Source organism: Xenopus laevis, chromosome 4S (genome assembly GCF_017654675.1).
Source record: "Xenopus laevis strain J_2021 chromosome 4S, Xenopus_laevis_v10.1, whole genome shotgun sequence".
Classification (NCBI taxonomy): domain Eukaryota; kingdom Metazoa; phylum Chordata; class Amphibia; order Anura; family Pipidae; genus Xenopus; species Xenopus laevis.
Window position 1 is genome coordinate 14,152,468 of NC_054378.1, and position 18,840 is coordinate 14,171,307.

At 42.5% G+C, this 18,840-nt stretch overlaps 1 protein-coding gene across 10 annotated transcripts in view; it reads left to right on the plus strand.

Annotated features, from left to right (window-relative positions):
* The first annotated feature begins 830 nt into the window (after nt 1-830).
* large2.S (LARGE xylosyl- and glucuronyltransferase 2 S homeolog) overlaps nt 831-18,840 on the plus strand; it is a 32,374-nt gene continuing 14,364 nt past the window's right edge. Inside the window, exons 1-4 of one of the 10 annotated variants that reach the window (XM_041591252.1) lie at nt 831-1,056; nt 10,552-10,707; nt 14,188-14,366; nt 17,194-17,286. The gene's annotated coding sequence lies outside the window, so the exon portion shown is untranslated. 10 annotated transcript variants of the gene reach the window in all.

Below are 18,840 nucleotides of genomic sequence, written 5' to 3' on the forward strand. Positions count from 1 at the left end.
ACAGTTTTTGAAGGATTTGCCTTCTTTTTCTGACTCTTTCCAGCTTTCCCATGTGGGTCACTGACCCCATCTAAGAACAAATGCTCTGTAAGGCTACACGTATATCGTTATTAGGGAGTCACCAAATCCAGAATTCGGTTCGGGATTCGGTGAAACCTTCTGCCCGGCCGAAGCGAAACTGCATATGCAAATTAACGGAGGGGAGGGAAATCACGTGACCTTTTGTCACAAAACAAGGAAGTAAAAAATGTTTTCCCTTCCCACCCTTAATTGGTATGTGGAAATTAGGATTTCGGCAGAATCTTTCGCGAAGGATTTGGGAGTTCGACTGAATCCAAAATAGTGGATTCAGTGAATCCCTAATTGTTATTACTTGTCTTTCTATTCAGGCCTCTCCTATTCATATTCCAGTCTCTGATTAAAATCACTGCATGGTTGCTAGGGGAATCTGGACCCTAGCAACCAGACTGCTGAAATTGCAAACTAGAATAAATAGCTAAATAAGTCAACCACCACAAATAATACGAAATGAAAACCAATTGCATATTGTGCATCAGTGAAAGAGTTAATTTAAAGGTGAACAACCCCTGAAAGCTGCTGCTTTGGTATTAAATGTTGATCCATTTTATTTAATGCACCAGTGTCACAGTCGTGCAGCACTCATTCCCATAGTAACCAGCTTTCATTTCTATTCTCTGCCGGCACTGGACTCATTGAAGGGCAGCTAAGCAGATAATAAATGTACTACAGATCCCAGCACACACAGAACAGCCAGGGAACACGCAAACATCCCGCCACAAGCGGCCACTGCCCTCCTCTCTCTCATCCATTCTCTCTCTCTCACACACACAAGCAGCACTTCCTATCTCCCGGACCGTCACGTGACACGCTGATGTCACGACTTCGCTAGGGCCATGCCAGGGTTGTGAAGGAAACACAATCGATCGCCGAGATCATCGAGGGAGTGTGTCCCAGGCAGGGAGATACAGGGCTGGTCTTTGGAGCGACTGGAGTCAAAATGTAGGGCTGCCAGGTGACTCTGATGCTGAACCAGAGGTAAGATATTCCCGTGCTTTATGGCGGTTCGTTGGAAAGCAAAAATCTGCAACATGTGGCTCATCGGCTACTTGTGTGCAACTGCAACTCTCAGCAGCTTCCAGAAGCCTTTGTTGTGGTTTAGTCCGTTCCCTGCACTGGAAGGCATTTAATATTATCAGCACAATAGAGGACAGTGGAGATATTGAGCCATATGATTGGGGCATTGGGGGTCAGTCAGTAGGGATAATATTGTTAGGCCACTGGGGCTTCATGGGAATTGGGTGCCCTAATCAGGGGTAATGATGGGTGCTATAGATCTAGAGTAATGATGGGTGCTATAGATCTAGAGTAATGATGGGTGCTATAGATCAGGGGTAGAGGGTTTTATTATAGGCAAGGTAATGATGGGTGCTATAGATTTAGGGTAATGATGGGTGCTATAGATTTAGGGTAATGATGGGTGCTATAGATCATGGGTAAAGGGTATCGGTTATAGGCAGAGTAATGATGGGTGCTACAGATCTAAGGTAATGATGGGTGCTATAGATCATGGGTAAAGGGTATCGGTTATAGGCAGGGTAATGATGGGTGCTATAGATCAGGAGTAAAGGGTTTTATTATAGGCAAGGTAATGATGGGTGCTATAGATCTAGGGTAATGATGGGTGCTATAGATCATGGGTAAAGGGTATCCGTTATAGGCAGGATAATGATGGGTGCTATAGATCTAGGGTAATGATGGGTGCTATAGATCAGGGGTTAAGGGTTTTATTATAGGCAAGGTAATGTTGGGTGCTATAGATCTAGGGTAAGGATGGGTGCTATAGATCATGGGTAAAGGGTATCGGTTATAGGCAGGATAATGATGGGTGCTATAGATCTAGGGTAATGATGGGTGCTATAGATCATGGGTAAAGGGTATCGGTTATAGGCAGGGTAATGATGGGTGCTATAGATCTAGGGTAATGGTGGGTGCTATAGATCAGGGGTAAAGGGTTTTGTTATAGGCAAGGTAATGATGGGTGCTATGGATCAGAGGTAAAGGGTTTTTGTTATAGGCAGGGTAATTATGGGTGCTATGGATCAGGGGTAAAGGGTTTTTGTTATAGGCAGGGTAATTATGGGTGCTATGGATCAGGGGTAAAGAATCACTGGGGTTAAGGTGGGGGTAGGTGGCAAAATATTATTGGGTACAGATGTAGGCACCAAAAGTTATAATGTTGGGTGCAGTTGGACACAGAGGACCTGGGTTGAGTTGGTGTCAAATTTATTGGGGTTCAGTTGGTGGAAGGGTAATGATGGGTGCTATAGATCAGGGGTAAAGAATCATTGTGGTTAAAGTGGAGGCAGGTGGCAAGGTGCTGTTGCACACAGATAAAGGTGGGTGCAGTTGGAGTCAAGGGTAGACCTCACTTGCGCTGATTGGGGTTCAGTTGGTGTCAGGGTAATGTTGGGTGCAAGTAATCAAGGTAAATAATCAGTTGGTGGCAGAGGTGTAGATGGTGCTACCGTGGGCTCAGGTGGTGGCAGGATACTGGTGGGCACCGATTGAGGTAGGGTAAAAGTGGGTACATTTGGAGAGAAATAAGTGGGTGTATTTGGAGGCAGGGTCAACCAGGTTTTCCCTGGTGTTATGTGGGTTCAGTGTCCGTAGTTGTGTGGATTGAGCTGTGGCAGAATTAGGGTTGGTGCTCTGTGCAGAAGGGTTAGTTCAGAGCAAGACAAATGCCCCGGGGTACAGTTGTGGCAGACTAGGCCCTGGCAGGCTGATAGAGTGAGGCAACAGCTGTGATTAGACTTCTATTAACAGAGTAGTGACGGGGATTCGTTTTATTCCTGCTCTCCAGCACATAGTCCAGGAATGGCTTGGCCAAGAGCTAACAATCCGCCGGACGCCTGTTGTGAGAGCGCTGTGTTATTTGCAGACACTTTGTGGTTTGTGTGACTGCTCTGCGCTGTCTGCACCTGCCCCTGTGGGAAGTCTGGGCCCTGAGTGATGCTCCACTGTGGTTTCCACAAACAGTTTCCTTGATACGTCCCCCTTAAAATAACACCAATCTGATTTCATCTTGGGCAGCAGCCTCCTGTCTCTCAGTTATCTGCTGCTTAAAATAACCCCCTACTCTTAAAGGAACAGTAACCAAAAATTAAAGTTTTTTTAAAGGACAGACAATATAATGTACTGTTTCCCTACACTGGTAAAACTGGTGTATTTGCTTCAGAAACTCGACTATAGTTTATATAAACAAGCTGCTGTGTAGCCATGGGGGCAGCCATTCAAGAACAGGATACACAGTAAATAACAGATAAGTACTACTATAGTTTATATAAACAAGCTGCTGTGTAGCCATGGGGCAGCCATTCAAAAACAGGATACACAGTAGATAACAGATAAGTACTACTATAGTTTATATAAACAAGCTGCTGTGTAGCCATGGGGCAGCCATTCAAGAACAGGATACACAGTAGATAACAGATAAGTACTACTATAGTTTATATAAACAAGCTGCTGTGTAGACATGGGGGAGCCATTCAAGCACAGGATACACAGTAGATAACAGATAAGTACTACTATAGTTTATATAAACAAGCTGCTGTGTAGCCATGGGGGCAGCCATTTAAGCACAGGATACACAGTAGATAACAGATAAGTACTACCTATAGTTTATATAAACAAGCTGCTGTGTAGATATGGGGGCAGCCATTTAAGCACAGGATACACAGTAGATAACAGATAAGCTCTGCAGAATCCCATTGTATACTATAGAGCTTTTCTGTTATCTGCTGTGTAACCTGTTTATATGAATTTCCTTTTGTTTACAGATGCCTAGCCTGCGCCCCTCCTGCTTTCTTAAAGAAACTGTAACATCAAAACATGAAAGTGTTTTAAAGTAATTTAAATATAATGCAGTGTTGTGCTGCACTGGTAAAACTGGTGTGTTTGCTTCAGAAACTCTATAGTTTATATAAATAAGCTGTTGTTTAGCCATGGGGGCAGCCATTCAAGCTGGAAAAAGGAGAAATGGCACAGGACACACAGCAGATAACAGATAAGCTTTGGAGTATACAATGGGATTCTTCAGAACATATCTGTTATTTACTGTGTATCCTGTGCTTGAATGGCTGCCCCCATGGCTACACAGCAGCTTGTTTATATAAACTATAGTGGTACTTATCTGTTATCTACTGTGTATCCTGTGCTTGAATGACTGCCCCATGGCTACACAGCAGCTTGTTTATATAAACTATAGTAGTACTTTAGTAGTACTTATCTGTTATCTACTGTGTATCCTGTGCTTGAATGACTGCCCCCATGGCTACACAGCAGCTTGTTTATATAACCTGTAGTAGTACTTATCTGGGATCTATGGTGTATCCGGTGCTTGAATGACTGCCCCCATGGCTACACAGCAGCTTGTTTATATAAATTATAGTAGTACTTATCTGTTATCTTCAGTGTATCCTGTGCTTGAATGGCTGCCCCCATGGCTACACAGCAGCTTGTTTATGTAAACTATAGTAGTACTTATCTGTGATCTACTGTGTATCCTGTGCTTGAATGACTGCCCCCATATCCACACAGCAGCTTGTTTATATAAACTATAGTAGTACTTATCTGTTATCTATGGTGTATCCTGTGCTTGAATGGCTGCCCCCATGGCTACACAGCAGCTTGTTTATATAAACTATAGTAGTACTTATCTGTTATCTACTGTGTATCCTGTGCTTGAATGGCTGCCCCCATGGCTACACAGCAGCTTGTTTATATAAACTATAGTAGTACTTATCTGTTATCTATGGTGTATCCTGTGCTTGAATAGCTGCCCCCATGGCTACACAGCAGCTTGTTTCTATAAACTATAGTAGAGTTTCTGAAGCAAACACACCTATTTTACCAGTGCAGGGAAACACTACATTATATTGTCATTCATTTAAAGGGTTTGTTCACCTGTTTGAACTTGAACTTTTAGTATGACGTAGAGGAATATTCTGAGACCATTTACAACTGTTTTTTTTTTTTTTTATTATTTGTGTTTTTTTAATTATTTATCTTTTTATTTAGCATCCCTCCAGTTTGCAGTTTCAGCAATTTGGTTGCTAGGGTTGAAATTACCCTAGCGACCATGTACTGATTTGAATAAGACTGGAATATGAATAGGGCGGGGACTGAATAGAAAGATGAGTAATAAAAAGTAGCAATAATAATAATACACGTGTAGCCTTACAGAGCATTTGATTTTTAGATGGGGGTCAGTGACCCCCCATTTGAATGCTGGAAAGAGACAGAAGAAGAAGAAGGCAAATAATTCAAAAACTATGAAAAATAAATAATGAAGGCCAAAGGAAAAGTTCTATAGCATACTAAAAGTTAACTTAAAGGTGAACCACACCTTTAAAACACATTTATTAATTTTTTTGGTGTTACTGTTCATTTGTTTCAATGGAGGATGTAATCACTGTCTATATAAACACCAGTGGGTAAGTCCAGTCGCCCAGTAATAAGTATCCCAGTACAGATCTCTGATTCTCTGTGTCTCCTACTCTTGAGCTGCTCTCTTTGTCATGTTAAAGCAAGAGGAAACCATCCTTGGGGTGTGTTGCCAATGCATCTCATTGGGCAAAATTGGTCAACAGAGCTTTGCCCGCTAGAGGGAGCATATACTGCTTTATACTGACTAGAATGAGCCAATTGGATCTAATAACTCAGGGATAGGTTCTTATTGGGAGCCATATTTCATCCCATTTAGATTAAAACTAGGGATTTGGATTCAGTTCAGGATTCGGCCTTTTTTTTAGCAGGATTCGGATTCGGACTAATCCTTCTGCCCAGCTGAACTAAATCCGAATCCTAATTTACATATGCAAATTAGGGGCATGGAGGGAAATTGCATGACTTTGTCACAAAACAAGAAAGTAAAAAATGTTTTTCCCTTCCCACCCCTAATTTGCCTATGCAAATTAGGATTTGGTACGGTATTCATCTTTCGCAAAAGATTCGGTGGTTCGGCCAAATCCGAAATAGTGGATTTGGTGCAACGATTTATGACCAAAAGTATGGGCACCCCTTCCTGTCCAACAACTCATTGCCAAACTAAAGGGGTTAATGTGAAGTTGCCTCTACCTTTGCGCCTGTATCGGCCCCTACTCTGTTGGGAAGGTGCCCACTAGATGTTGGAATACTAACGGTGGCATTTGCTTCATTTTAGTGATGTGCGAGTTTGGCTTTTCCCGACCTCCCTCCGCCCGAGCCTGCCCGAGCCCGACTTCCGGGTCTATAAAAGAGAGCGCCAACCCGCCCTGCTGATGACGTCACAAAAGGGGCGGGGCGAGAGGCGCGCGTCTACAAAAACTCCCGCAGGTATAGGGTCGGCCAGCACACTCTTCATTTATATGTAAGAGGTTGGGCACTGAGGTCAATTACGTACATGCCTATAAGGGCGACCATACATGTGTAGAGAGGAGGTGTCGCCCAATGAGCAGACCATTCCCAATATGGCCAACTTGAGTAGGTGATTTTGGGCTGATCCTATTGTAGACCCTAGGGTCCAATTCGGATCATTATCTTGGGAACTCAGGTGGTCGGTTCGACAGAATGCAACGGAATTTTTAGACCTGCCAGATTTTCAGCCGGATATTAGTTAGGGAAACGCGTCCAATACTTAACATAGGATCAGGTCAGATGTCGACCAATCCCCAAGTTACAAGCGTGAACTAGGGCACTCACTCACTGTGCCCCAACATGGCCGTCCATACTGGGAGCTCACACTTGGTGCAATTAAAAATAATAATTATATTTTTTCCCAGTTTCCGAGTATGGGTTCTGTTCGCCTATGTTTTTTTAAAATAACCCCCTTCTGTTCTTGCATCAGGGTTTAATTGGAACATAATTGCGGCTAACTGATTACTGAGTATTTATGAATACAGAGAACTAATGGATGTTCTGTCTCTTGCCTGGGCAATTGCTTATCATTAACTCGCAGGTAAATATTGCAGAACAGGGATAATGATTGTTCTTTGTGCTGGCTAATGCGGCTCATGCGTGGCTGTGGGCCATGGGCTGTAAGTGTATCCGGATGTTAGTAATGCGGGGGGGGGAGTGTTCTGGGAATCGGATGTAGAATAATACACAATAACAAAGAGTTCAATTCTGCGGCCAAGCACTGAGTTCTTATCTCCTGTTTCTCCTGGGATAATCTCCCTGTATTGGGCTCTATACTCCAGCCCCTCAGTTGGGTTATATACAAAGTACAAATGGGGTTTCGCTGGAGTGGAATTAACTGCATTGTGTAAGTGTATTATCTGATGTTTCCTAGCAACCTTTCTTTAAATCAGATTTTAGGGGCACTGGATCATATCTACCCCTATACCATTACCCTTATTTAAAGGAAGAGTAACACCAAAAAATGAAAGTGTTTTAAATGAATGACAATATAATATATTGTTGCCCTGCACTGGTAAAATTTCTGTGTTTGCTTTATAAACAGAACTATAGTTTATACAAACAAGCTGCTGTGTAGCCATGGGGGCAGCCATTCAAAGACCGGATACATAGTAGATAACAGATAAGTATAATACTGAGTTTATCTGTTATCTGCTATATATCCTGTAACTTTTCTCCTTTTTTAGCATTGAATGGCTGCCCCAAGACTAAAACAGCATCTTATTTATCTAAACTATAGCAGTCTTTCTGAAGCAAACACGCCAGTTTTACCAGTGCTTTGCTACACTAGGTTATATTTTCATTACTGTAAAACATGTTTACTTTTTGATGTTACTGCTCCTTTAAAAAGCTTCATGAAGGTACCGGAGTCAACCCCACCGAGCTGCTGTAGGCACCCACACATAAAGCCGACACCCTGCACTCACTGCAGACATTGAAGGGTGCTGCGCAGAACTTTGCAAGAGGCCTCACCAGCCTTATTTATATTAAGGCACCAGGAGGAGGGTGGGAAGCTTTTTTTTAAATTAGTCTTGTGTACGGCTTCCATGTGTGACAAATTGCACATAATTAATGTTGTAGAATACTAAACAATGATAGGGTTGAGACGATGATTTATTTTAGTCTACCTCAAAGATGCACATTTCCACCAGAGGGCAATGTTTTTATTAGAGCCAGTGGATGAGGTTACCACTATATGAAGAATAACAAATTATCTAGCATTTCTTGATCGTTTAAGTTTCACCCTCTAAAATACCAGAATCGGGGCTGATGTGGGAACTTAAAGGAACAGTAACCCCAACAAATCCAAGTGTTTTAAAGTCATGAAAAATAATGTAGTTTATATAAACAAGCTGCTGTGTAGCCATGGGGGCAGCCATTCAAAGCTGAAAAAATGGAAAAGGCATAGGAAACACCACAGATAACAAATAAGCACTTTAGTATATAATGGGATTCTTCAGAACTTATCTGTTATCTACTGTGTATCCTGTGCTTGAATGGATGCCCCCAAGGCTACACAGCAGCTTGTTTATATAAACTATAGTAGTACTTATCTGTTATCTACTGTGTATCCTGTGCTTGAATGGCTGCCCCCATGGCTACACAGCAGCTTGTTTATATAAACTATAGTAGTACTTATCTGTTATCTACGGTGTATCCTGTGCTTGAATGGCTGCCCCCATGGCTACACAGCAGCTTGTTTATATATAAACTATAGTAGTACTTATCTGTTATCTACTGTGTATCCTGTGCTTGAATGGCTGCCCCCATGGCTACACAGCAGCTTGTTTATATATAAACTATAGTAGTACTTATCTGTTATCTACTGTGTATCCTGTGCTTGAATGGCTGCCCCCATGGCTACACAGCAGCTTGTTTATATAAACTATAGTAGTACTTATCTGTTATCTACTGTGTATCCTGTGCTTGAATGGCTGCCCCCATGGCTACACAGCAGCTTGTTTATATAAAACTATAGTAGCGTTTATGAAGCAAAAACACCAGTTTCACCAGTGCAGGGCAACACTACATTATATTCTCATTTCTTTAAGCCACTTTAATTTTTTGGCGTTACTGTTCCTTTAATGACTGAGCTGAGAGACATATTTAGACATTCTTATTCTTGGCCCCTACACAACCAGGAACTGTAAACCGTTTCTCTCATCACCTTAATTACTGTTTTGATGGTTCCTGTGGGACACTATAAATACACACATAAGTGCGTGTGTCGCCTTTTAGGGTGTGTGTGACATTGCCTCTTCACTTCCCTCAAGTCATTAGCTAACTATGAATATCCATGGGTGCCATTTTGGAAGTCCTAGTATAGCGTTATGGGAGGAGCCAGCAGCTGCTATTGGCTGTCTCTTTGTTTAACTAACCAGCTGCTGATGTTGATAGTGTGACATCATGATCGGCGCTACTGATGATGGCATATCTTTAAGGCGATTCTTGTAGGGACTAATGGAAGGGGATCTATCGGGCCTGTGTGCAAAATAAATGCCTTAGTCTGACCCACATGTGATCCTATAAATCAGTGACTTTGTTTCAGCGTTATTGGTTAATGATCATTTGGAGGTGAGTTAATTTTCTGACCCGTAGGGCTGGGAAATCAGTGTTGAACCTCCGGGGCGTGAGAGAGGTCACCAACCCACCGATCTGTCTGGATCCCTGGCTGTTAAAAAAGAAAATGTCCCTCAGGGGACAAATCATCGCTTAAAAATGTCATTTTTTTTTTTCTTGTCTGCTGAAAGTTTGGTGCCTGGAATGGGGAAAGTGTAGAGATGAAAGGTTTGGGGATTTCATGGCCCCAGGCTGGGAGACAGCTGATGAATTTGCAACCTCAGGCAGATGCTGATTGGGTTTATTTAGAATTGCGTGTCCTTTCCCTTTTACTCTATGTAAATACTGAGGAAACTTGTTAGGGCATTGTTAAACATTTGCACAAGTGAAGGGGGGGGGGAGGCTGGGACCTTTGTAATTTTTTCATCATTCATAGGTATGTGTGGAAGCTGCCCTAGCGCTTGCCTTGACTGAGGCCTTCTAACAACATCCTTCTGGCCACTGGATTACAACTACGGTGTCCATTTTAGGACATCTTTCTTCTAAATTGAATACACTGCATACACTGTATAGCTCCACTTAGGCAATTACCATGGTGCCGCCTACTCGGCAGAGAAGAAATGTACTCTACACACAACACCACCTCATATTAATGCCCTTTTTTAGAGGACAAACAACCTTCTTGGCTTTTATGGCCATTCCTTGTAATGTTGCAGTTGCTTCTTACTTGTTTTCACACCTGCTGCTAGTTGCTCACCTTTAAATTAACTTTTAGTATAACGTAGAGAGTCGTATTCTGAGACAATTTGCAATTGGTTTTCCTTTATTTATTTGTAGTTTTTGAGTGATTTAGCTTTTTTTATTAAGCAGCTTTCAGTTTTAGCAGTCTGGTTGCTAGGGTCCAAATTCCCCTAGCAACCATGCATTGATTTGAATAAGAGACTGGAATATGAATAGGAGAGAAGCAATAATCGTAAATGAGTAGCCTTACAGAGCATTTGGTCTTTTTTATAGATGGGGTCAGTGACCCTCCCCCCTTTACCATTTGAAAGCAAGAAAGAATCAGAAGAAGAAGGCAAATAATTGAAAAACTATAAAAAAGAAAAAATGAAGATTAACTACTAAATGGCTTCATAATTGTGCCTTTGAGGACTATGAAAGAGGACGGAGGTATGCCTTTCCATGGACACAGTATTGTGTTTGGACTCCTTGTTTTTTAAGCATTCTCACATTTTCCTGTGACTTTCCTCAATTTTAGACAGTTTGACTGCAAAAATCTGCTGCCCGTCAAAATGTCTATAGGTTGACCTGTTTTACCAATATTTATTGAAATTGTATATGTATTGGGGCTTTATAGGACCCCTATACCTCACGGACCCCCCTGTGTATTTACACCCCTGGTGACAGGCGACAATTTTTTTTGAAAAAGGCGTATTTTCACATATATTCATTTATTTTTTTCACTGCACACATTGTGCTATTTTTGGGCTACTTTTAAAGTGCTTCTTGGCTAGTTTTGGGCTGGTTTTGTAGCTGGTTGTGAAAAATAGACCTGCTAATTCTGCTCCCGAGGATAATGGGCAAATGTATGTCAGCCATCTTTGTTCTCTGAGCTTGTTTCCCAGCATCCTTTAGTGCTGCTCCAATGTTTGCTGTGTGAGTGTGTGGCCCTTGTCCAAATAGCAGGGAGAGTGTGTGCAAGGGGGATATGTCTGCACATGTAAACGCCACATTCCTTCCGCTGATGAGCTCTTGTTCATGGAGCAGTTTGTTCACTGTTTTCTACTTACACTGTCTCACCTTCTCCTGGGCTTGATTCAGAGCCTTAGGGTTGTGCTGGTGACTCCCTGACTACAATAAGAGCCATGTTCCCTGTCTAGTTTTGCTTCTCCAGTGCTTCAGGCTGGTCAACCCTACTGGCGCCATCTTGTCCTACTGTTCCTATCAATAACACAGTCCGACCAATTTTCTGCCTCAAACAGCAGAACCTTAAGTTTTGTAGTTTGGTGGGAGGGGGGCTTCTGTGGGACCCAGGTACTAGATTCCGTTCCCATTCAGACCTTCAATTCTATACAGGTATGGTATCTGTTATCCAGAAAGCTCAGGAAGACCATCTCTCATAAGGGGAAATTTCGCTTCAGAAGGCTCCGCTACACTTAGAGTTGCCACCTGGCCGGTATTTTACCGGCCTGGCCGATAAAAAGAATAGTTGATCTCAATGTTATTAATAGGGATAAAAGATAAATATATAGGAAGGCAGGTATTTTTTTCCAGAAAAGGTGGTGACCCTAGCAACACTTCACACCACTTTGTTAGACGTTAATTCGCAGAGCATTTGCTAATTCATTAAAATGCAAAGTTACGTCTCGGCAGACGAACGCTGGCAAGGTTACGCCAGCGAAATTTCGTCAGCACAAGCATTTCATAGCGAACTTTCGCCATTGTTCATTTCTGGCTGGCGGAACTTCGTTAGTACTCTTACACTTAGTCAATTTGAATAGGGTTGGTACATAGATGTTGTATACAGTATACCTGTACGTCTTTATTAGAGATGTTGGTGCAAATGCTTGAAGTGGCCACTTATTATTATTACAATTGTCCAAGGAAGCAAAATAAAGATAAAAGAAATCCTCTAATGCTCTAGACATGAGCCCACCCTAAAACAAATGTTGCATGAGCTTGAAATGGTTAAAAATGTATGTTTAACAGTTACAACTTTTAAACATAAGCCCACTATAAAATATAAAAAAATGCCAGTGTTTTGACTTTTTTTATGACTTTCCGGCATACACGATGTGAGGTCACTGACATAAGATTGAGGAGGATGTAGCTTCATCTTATCAGTTCGCCAGGTATAAACTAGTTGCGAAAGGGGTAACGTAATGGAAAATTCGCACGAAAGGGGTAACGTAATGGACAATTTGCACTTTGGTGAATTTGGGAGTAACGGTCGTCCTCCTGAGCGAAAATTCGCCTGGCAAAAGGGTGTGAAACTTCGTTAGCACTGTTAGTAAATTTGCCTCAGTTTAATCAGAAAATGAAAAATTTTAAAAATTATTTCCCTTTTCTTTTTAATAATAAAACGGTACATTGTGCTTTACCCAAACGTAAGATATAATTCATCATTATTGGAAGCAAAACATTCCAGTTGGGTTTAGGTAAAGTTTAAAATATTTTTTAGTAGACTTAAGATCCAAATTACGGGAAAGATTCCCCATACAGAGAACATCAGGACACGTATTATGGATAACAGGTCCCATATTTATAGTAGAGAATAGTGTTTAGCCTTATGTGGCCTTCAATAGGGGAAGACCAACCTGTTGGCCTTATTCCTTCCAAACGTAATTAAATTTCAACTCCCAGCATCCCACTGATAGTTTGAGGCTACAGTTTCGTAGTCCAAAGTCTTAGGGTGGCGACACGCTAAGATTCGGGGAGGTTTGTAGCCAAGTGACAAATCGCCTCTTATTCGGGCGACTAATCTCCCCGAAAAGCTAGAATCTAAATTGCCGGAGGGATGGCACTCGGATCATTTTGTTTTCCGAATTTGCCTCACGAGGAAACTTCGGGCGACTTTGGAAAACTAAGCGATCTGAGTGCCATCCCGCTGGCGATTTTCCTTCTATCTGGCGGGAAGACAGTTTGGGGAGATTAGTCGCCCGAAGAAGAGGGGATTTGTCGCTGGGCGACTAAATGTCCCCGAATCTTAGCGTGTGTCACTAGCCGTAAGAGTTCCTGTACCAGTAACCATGGCAAACTGTGTAGCTGCACCCACAGGGTGCCCAGGTCTTGTTATTTCTCTTTAAAGGCACCTGTCGACTAAATATATTGTCCACCAGCACTAGGCCACCTGCACGGGGATGAAGCTCCCAGTACGAGCGGCCATGTCAGTCAGGCGCAATCGCATAACGAGCTTGTGGCATACACTCATTATGTACATCCGTGTGCCCCAAAATGGCTGGCAATAAAAAAACTTAAAAAAAACCTACTGTTACTCTTCCAACCAGATGAGTTTCTAAAATGAAATGCAAGATAAGGGATCTTTCTGTAATTTGGATATATACCTTAAGTCAAAGCCAAAAATTTATTTAAACATTATTTAAACCCAATAGGATTGTTTTGCCTCCAATGAGGATTTGAAAATTTTCAATTATTTGATTGAAATGGAGTCTATGGGAGACGGCCTTTCTCTAATTCGTAGCTTTCTGGATAATGGATTCCATGTTCGTAGTTAGAAAAAAAAAACCCTCAAAATTAGGAAATGATAAAGTTTTGCCCATGAGTGGCTTTGTTATCAAAGGGGAAGTTGGCCGTACACATCGTAATGACAGCTGAAAGGCAAGCTTTGTTTTATTTTTTTTGTTTTGTTTTTCATTTTTTCCAGTAATTACAGAAGATTAACTTTTTTGTGTGCTGTTTTGCCTTTAATTGTATTTTTTTTTTTATACATGATCTAGAGCCAAACTGCGGATAAAGCCGGATTTCCGCCCTGAGTGAATGTCAGAGTTTGTGGTGCTTTGTAGTGCAGGGGTTGGTGGGTGTGGGAAAGGTAATTGCCAAGGCGGGGTGGGGGGGGGGGGGCTATGGGGCCCCTGCAGGTGTGGGAGGGAGCGCTCAGTGTCCTTTCTCTTCTGTCTCCTTTTGTAACAGGAGAGTGAGTTTGGAGGATTAACCAGAGCTAAACCCTCCCCCAGTAATCAGGAGACTGCCAGAGACTGCACGGGTCTGAAGTTACCTGCAACTGCCAGCTGCGTATGCCCTTTATAAACTGCCGGCCTGGCCACCGCTGGATGGAAAGTTAGAGTTGGCATTGTGGTGCCTCTTTAAAGGTAAGTTCCTTGGGATCTGCATGAGATTTAACGTGCTAGGGGAAGGGTTATTCCATAATCGGAATTCCATAAAGTTCCAGTTTTTTATTCATTATATAATCAGAACACTGCACTAGGGTCTGGTGTAGAAAAACAGCATCACTTCTATCAGACAAGACAATTCCATTTTTTGTTGTGTAAAAAACCTGGGGCTACTGGGGGTAGGTGGGTTCTCAAGGAACGGCCTGCTAACTTTTTTACTTTTTCTCACCTTCTGGGTTCTGCAGTAAACTGTCGGCAAACTGTTACATTTACTCACGTCTAAACAAGATTTGTGCCCTGTGATGTGTGTTGTGTTGTGTACTCGCCAAAGTGTGTACCTTAGTGGAAGTGCGAACGACTTGTGTGCGAACTGTCGGGTTGTCAGTCCATTATTTGCTGACATGCAACAAGGCACAGTGATTGTAATTAGTAAAACATATGAGGCGGCAATAATTGTGTGTGTGGGAGCTGCCATGGTGCTAAGTTACACTGTCAGTATAATGTGATATATAGTTAAGGGCTCCAATCTGTGCTACGAGAACACTTGGGGTTCAGTTCACATGACCTTGAAACTTGCCTTTAATAAGTTAATGAGTTTCCCACAAAGAGACCGCTCTTCCGTCGTTCTGCCTCTTTCTTGACATTTTTAAATCAAATAATTTGATTTAAAAAGTTCGTCCAAACTGGAATCCACTATTGGACCTTATTTATTATATAAAAAAAAAACCATGATGTAATCGGATTGGGGACAAACCCTGAAAAAACTGAGTGAAAATCCGAATCGTACGAGTTTTTCCTTGAATCACGGGATTTTCGGATTTTTGCCCGTAATGGTCGGATTTTCCGGCTAATTCCAGCGCAGACCACAGACACTTCCAAATAGTATAGGGACCTCTCCCATTGACTCATATACAACCTCAGCAGATCTGAGACGGCGGATTTTCAGATTCTGACTTTTTCCATCCTCGGGGCATAATAAATCTCGAAAGATTAAAGTTGTTTTTTTTCCACTAAAAATTTGGATTATATATATATATATATATATATATATATATATATATATATATATATATATATATATATATATATATATATATATATATATATATATATATATATATATTCAATTTTTTTGAGTTTTTGCCATTTGAACTTTAATAAATAACCCCCTAAATTTATTTTTGTTCCAGTTTGTGACAATTAACGCATTTGTTGCCAAACAATCTGGCTGGGATTTCGCCTTGCCATGAGTCTGGCCGTGTGTACTTTATTCATTGGTTTATTGGGTTACTCATTCGTTGGTATCATGGGTGCTACTGAAGTAGGGACAGTTGGCCGGAGAGTAGGAGAACCCTGCTGTGACTGGTGCCTGGAGGCAGATTGAAAGTAAAAGCATATGGGGTCATTTTCAGACCTTGAACGCTGCTGACTCTTAGGCCTATGTTAAAGATACCGAGTCCCCGGATGTTGCAGGACTATAACTCCCATAGTCAACACAGAGAATGCTGGGAGTTGTAGTCCAACAACACATAGCCAGTCAAAGAAACGAGTGGCGGTAGATGGAGCTAGATTTTCCAAAATGCCTAATTTCCTGTCAGAACTGCTATAGGTTTCTAGCGGAGCAAGTTATCGGCTGCAGATTTGGAATATTTTGACTAAATGGCAACGACGAGGGCCAGATGTTCAGATGAACCCACTTTGGACCTCAGCCATGCGCTTTGTGTACAGTGTTTTGTGCCGAGAAAATTCCTTCTGATCTTATTTACATTTATTCATATGAATGGAACTGAGACTTTGTGTCTAGCAAATTCCTCGAGGCAACTGCCCTCCCGCGGGGCACAGCAGTGGGTGGGCAGGGCAGCCTGAAGCGGGGGTGAGTGTTTATTTGTGGGTACCCCTGGAACTATAGCAGGGTGACTGTTACCCCAATGTTTCTATATATCTGTAACCTTGTTATGAGCTAAGGGGGCCCAGACTGAAGGTCAGTTAGGAGGAGATTTGGGGTGAGTGCTTATTTGTGCCCTGGGTACCCCTTGAACTATAGCAGGGTGACTGTTACCCCAATGTCTCTATATATGTGTAACCTTGTTATGAGCTAACGGGGCACAGCCTGAAGGTCAGTTAGGGGGAGATTTGGGGTGAGTGCTTATTTGTGCGCTGGGTACCCCTGGAACTATAACAGGGTGACTGTTACCCCAATGTTTCTATATATCTGTAACCTTGTTATGAGCTAACGGGGCCCAGTCTGAAGGCCAGTTAGGGGGAGATTTGGGGTGAGTGTTTATTTGTGCCCTGGGTACCCCTGGAACTACTGGAAGTGCTCGGTGCATGTTTATGGTATTTATGGAGTGGAATGCTGGAGCGAGTGCAGGATTACTAGGTAGGCTGTGCCAGGCGGGTAAAGCGTTTCAGGAATTTGTAGAGTTCACAGATTTTCCCTTTATTTAATGTGAGTGGGGGATGGGGCACTCACTAAATCACAATCCTTTAAGGGGAAGTTTTATGTATTTTTTTTCCTGTTAACCTGAAGGTCGGCAAACATGAAATTCCAGCAGATACGAGCACCTCCATTATAAATATTCCAGCAAGGCGACACCCCCTTAAGGTGGCAGCATCTGGGCAATATTAAGACTTTGTGTTGGGATCAGAAATGGGATTATGATGCTCGTGTGGCCAAACCGAACTGTCAGGGGTCCCGTTGGTTTATTCAAAGATAAATCTGAAGGGCCTCCGGAAGTTTTCTATATTCTCCTCACTCTTTTAAACTGCCCGGCAAGTAAAACGTTTATCTTTACTTTCCTTATAGGACCTCGAACTCTACCTGATACAGTTCAAGGTTTTGGAAGGCCAAGGAAAGAAAATCTTCAAGGTGACAGTTACAGTAATTTACAGTTTTACAGTGAGTGGGCAGCAGGTTAGACCCCTGCCTTACATGGTATGATCTAATCAGTAGAACAAATAAACAGGGAGCCAATAAACTGGGTCTCACCTTGTAACACACTCAATCCTCATGGGTCCAATATCTCAGAAGGTGTTTGTGTTGGTACAAGGTGGTACTTTGAATCAGGGAGAAATACAATAGGAGGCCTCATAGTAGAGGGAACCCAGAGACATAAAAGTGTAAAGCTGGCCATACATAGAGAAACCTCGACAAACGAGTGGATCTCTTCCTGATACCCTGAGGTGGGTGTTATCAGGCTTATGCAATCGTTGGGCCCTTGGCACAGGGCGGTCAAATCGAGGACCGTATCAATGAACTAATGCGGTGCTTGATCCAACAGGTTTTTTAAACCTGCCCGATCGATATTTCCCCGACTTTCAGCCAGACATCGATCAGGGAAGCCCCTCGTAGGGCCCCCAATAAACTGCCGACAATCTGTCTACTACTTCTATCTGCTCGTGTGCAGGGACCTTAATTTCAAACTGGGTCTAGCAGGGTTTGGCATAATTGGGCATGAATGGAGTGGATTATGAATACAGTAGAACCCCCATTTAATGTGGGACCACAAAACAACAATCAGGGAAAACTCAAAATCAGGGGATGTAAAATTGAGGTTTCACCAAACTGCTTTTTTTTGTAGTTCCCAAACTGCTTTTCTTGGTTATGTCGAGTCCCCTGTATATAGGGTTGCCACCTTTTCTGGAAAAAAATACCGGCCTTCCTATATATTTATATTTTTTCCCTATTAAAAACATTGGGATCAACCATCATTTTTACCTGCCAGGCCGGAACAATACCGGCCAGGTGGCAACCCTACCTGTATACCTTGAGTAGCCATTCCCGGACCTCTCACCTCTTGTCCCCCCTACTGAATCTAATGGGGAAATATTTTAGGAATTCAATTTATGCAGATTCATAGGCAGGATTCCTGTTACTGCTGCTGCCACTTACTGCGAAGGTTGGTTGGCTTTTCCAGGGATTCCATTACTCCTGTTACAGTCTATCCCAGGGATTCTATTACTCCTGTTACAGTCTATCCCAGTAGTCCTGTTAGTAACTGTGGAATGTATAATGCAGCCCTGGGCAGGGGAATCTCCCTGATTTTACAAATGGTGGCGGATCTTCCTTGCATAGGTGAAGGGCCAAGGATAGGGACAGCAGACAAAAGGCAGAGGCTAAAATGTGTGGGGCTTGGCATTGCCCAACTCTGTGCTGGTGCCTATCCCATCATTTTCCTGATTTAATACAGTAATTGTCTCTGTGCCCATAGGGCTGGGCTGGGGCCACGCATCCCACTCGCTGCAGCCAGAACATGTCTGAATCTGCCCCTCTGCTGTGTGAAATGTTCTTTGTGCATATAATGTACCCCGGGATAGAGAGCGATAGAGAGATAGACATCTCTGAGAAGGTTCTCACGCATTCCTGAGCTTGATACACGTCTCCCACCTTGTTAGGAGTTGTGTTAGGGGTACAGTCCCAGAGGGGGACCCCGACTGATGCAATGGTCAAGTG